The sequence below is a fragment of the Propithecus coquereli genome, unplaced genomic scaffold (genome assembly GCF_000956105.1).
Source record: "Propithecus coquereli isolate 6110/MARCELLA unplaced genomic scaffold, Pcoq_1.0 Scaffold5, whole genome shotgun sequence".
NCBI classification, from domain to species: domain Eukaryota; kingdom Metazoa; phylum Chordata; class Mammalia; order Primates; family Indriidae; genus Propithecus; species Propithecus coquereli.
In genome coordinates, this window is record NW_012150840.1 from 7,223,276 (window position 1) to 7,227,066 (window position 3,791).

A 3,791-nucleotide genomic window follows, 5' to 3' on the forward strand; every position below is an offset into this window, starting at 1 on the left:
CTTTGTAACTGTTTGGACACAAGAAGTAAATAGTCCTTAATGAATTAAAAAATTTAAAGTTAGTGTCCTAATTCAGGACTCTTGTTTGTCATGATACATTACTAGGTAATGCCCTTCATTTTATTTATTAGTAAATGCTGCTTGGTTTATAGATTACTTTATAACACATGTACTCAAGGAATAAAATTTCATTTATTTACAATTATTCCATAGTTCATAAATAAGTTTTATTTGATGCTTCACTTTGTAACATTCAGAAAGTTTGCTACAGTGTACCCAAACTGAAAATGAAAAGGGAGTCGGATTTGGTATATTAAACAAGTCTCTGAATAAAATAGGTTTTTTTGAATGGAAAAGAGCAGCTTATAAAGCCAGAAGATTCTCAAGGTTGTCGCCCAGGACTACACAGCCTTAAACAAAATACAATCTCTGCTCAGACTCTGCTTCCTTATATTTTCCTAACAATCGTTTATTTATACTCCCGTAATTATTTATTTGCAAATGCAAATGAATAAAAACCCAGAAAAATGCTGCTGTATAGAAGCAAGGCCTAATAAAGGCCAAATGTCATCTCCTTCACTATTTGATCATTGAAGCAGTATGGGGGCAGGGGTACATAATGTGGTATTTATTTTTTACTTTGTATTGCCTAAAATAGTAGATGGTTATTATTAAGTTAAGAAAATTACACTACTGGAATACTTTAGGTTGTTCAATCATTTTAGTTGAGGTAGGATATGATCCTACACAAATAGCTAAAGCAGAACTAGAGAATTCTCTGATCACTTTAGATTATAGAGCCTACTTTTAATTCTGGCTACGGAGTATGATTAGATTGTCTAATTTGAGATACATTACATACACCCAAACATTTAAAAATTTTACATTTTATTTGTTTAGTACTTTTCCTTGTCCCCTATAATGGGTAACAATAGGTGTCAAGAGGCTGGGCGTGGTGACTCACACCTATAATCCTAGCACTTTGGGAGGCTGAGGCAGGAGGATTGCTTGAGGTCAGGAGTTCAAGACCAGCCTGAGCAAGAGAGAAACCCGCTTCTACTAAAAATAGAAAAAATTAGCCGGGTGTTGTTGCACACCCCTGTAGTCCCAGCTACTTGGGAGGCTGAGGCAGAAGGATCACTGGAGCCCAGGAGTTTGAGGTTGCTGTGAGTTAGGCTGACGCCACGGCACTCCAGCCCAGGCAATAGAGCAAGACTCTGTCTCAAAAACAAACAAACAAAAAAAAACTCAATAGGTGTCAAGAATATCTGTTGTTTTGTTGTTTCTCATATTATTTTGAAAGTGTTACCTCTGTCATTCACTCTCTGACACACTGAATCTAAACCTATCAAATTAGGAAATGAAATCAAATTGACATTTCATATAATTTAAGCAAACACTACTTGAATTATCTAGATTTAAATTCTTTCTTTAAAAAAATGATTATTTCAAAGCAAAAAGAGAAAAAAGAAAAACTTAGCAGAGAAAAAAAATGATTTATCTTGACTTGAGTATCCACAAGGGAAGACTATATAGGTCAAATGCAGTCCACAAATATGCGTTTGGTCTACACAACATGAAAAGTTAGGAAGTCACAAAAAAATCCACATGTACAGCTTCTCTTGAAAATCATTGAGAACTGCCAGGATTGGGTCTTTGTTTTCACCTGGACCTGACTCCCCATCCCTATGTCCCACTACAGACAAGTTCTGCACTGCCCTCTAACCCTGTACAGTCCCTACTGCAATGGGCTCAGTGACCCTTTGACAGCATCTCTCATTTAAGGAACTTAGCCTGCCTATGGTTGTGCAGATAGTTCCCTAATAAGAACATGCTCATGGCCAGGCACGGTGGCTCACGCCTGTAATCCTAACACTCTGGGAGGCCGAGGCGGGCGGATTGCTTGAGCTCAGGAGTTCGAAACCAGCCTGAGCAAGAGCGAGACCCTGTCTCTACTAAAAATAGAAAGAAATTAATCGGACAACTAAAAATATATAGATAAAAATTAGCCAGGCATGGTGGCGCATGCCTGTAGTCCCAGCTACTTGGGAGGCTGAATTGAGCCCAGGAGTCTGAGGTTGCTGTGAGCTAGGCTGATGCCACGGCACTCACTCTAGCCCGGGCAAAAGAGTGAGACTCTCTCTCAAAAAAAAAAAAAAAACCAACAAAAAAGAACATGCTCACTAAGGAGGCAAGTGGAGGCTTCCCTCATCCCCTCCCCTTACCAGGCCTTGCACCTGAGGGGCCTTATTGCCTAGAGGGGATATCATTTTCTAATTCACAAAAGGAGACTAGCAAGGCCCTGCAGGATTATTAGCTAAGCCTGAAAATCCTAAGAGCAAGAATTTTGTCTTATTTGTCTGATTTGACTTTGTAATCTTGGGAGTAGGCAGGTCTAGGACATATAATAGGATTCACAAAATGGGAGACAAATAAATGATTCAGTTTCAACCCTCTACCAAAAATTATTTTCAAGGATTCTGAAAAGATTTAAGGTATATTTGGAGGAATACTGGCACCTTCATAGTCACCAGCCTGTGGGATCTGAACCTCCTTTATCATGAATTGTATTGGCTAAGAAACCGTATTGACTGGTTGGATTGTTCCATATTAAGAGATTCTATTTCCTTTTCCTATTTGTGTGTACTACAGTTCCCTAATGGAACTGTAGTCGGGGCATCCAGCTAACCCCCTCCCACCCCAAGTCTATCTAGTCTGTCCCACTCCCCTTTATCTAGATGTGCACCTGAAATCCTAATATGTCTTACAGCTGAATGTATCCAAAATATATCAGTAAATTCCATCAATCCATTATCTACTTCCACAAGCAAAACAAACTTCCTTTACAGATGTACATACACACAATATGTAAAGTAGAAAATGTTTTTGGTTCCAATTATATTCATATATATACAGAGAGAATAATTTTTCCTCATTTGTTTACTTATTTATACTTCTCTACAAAGGATTGAAGTGGTTTATGAAAATAAGGAAAAAAATAAGAAAAAAACTGATTTAAAAAATCAGGACCAAGAAAAATATTAATTAGATTAGAACATCATAAACAAAGGTTGAGTCCAGTCACAAAACTGCTTATGAGATCCCCTGTAAACCAGAAGAACAAAACTAGTTTACTGATTTTTCCCTAAGGAAAAATATATGCCAATATTTCCCTGAAGAGCAACTCTTTCTTTAGTATCTAATTCTGAAAGAAATTTATGATGTGTGGACAGCAGTGGTGGCTGTGGAAAGCTGGTCATGGAATACTGTCTTAGATAATTTTCTTTACAAATGCAGGAATGGCTTCATAAAACTTACTCAGGGCATCCCAACTGAGACGTGAAGGTGTTACCCAAAATATGACTCAGAGGAGGCAGTTCTATTGATGCTTCCCCCCCCCACAAAGAAACAAATCAAGCAAGCAGCTTTCTGCTGATGCACTGTGATCTAAGAAGAAACCTTGAAGCAGTATTTCTCAATGGCAGCTCCATAGATCCCACATCAGAATCACCAGGGAGTGCTCGTCAAAACCACACTTTCTCCAGATCTACAGAGTTAGAGTCTCTAGGGATGAGCCTGAAGATCTGCAGCTTTTACAAATTCCCCAGGTGATTCTTAAATCCCATCAGAGAGAAAATACCTGCCCCGGAGCAGTGGTCTTTAGACTTTATTCACTTGTGTGTTCTAAAAGAATTTTGAAAAAGTAGATACTGTTTCACATGTTTTTAAGTTGACATCTAAAAATTTTTATTCTACTTTTAAATAGTTACAAAAATATAATTTCAGTGTAT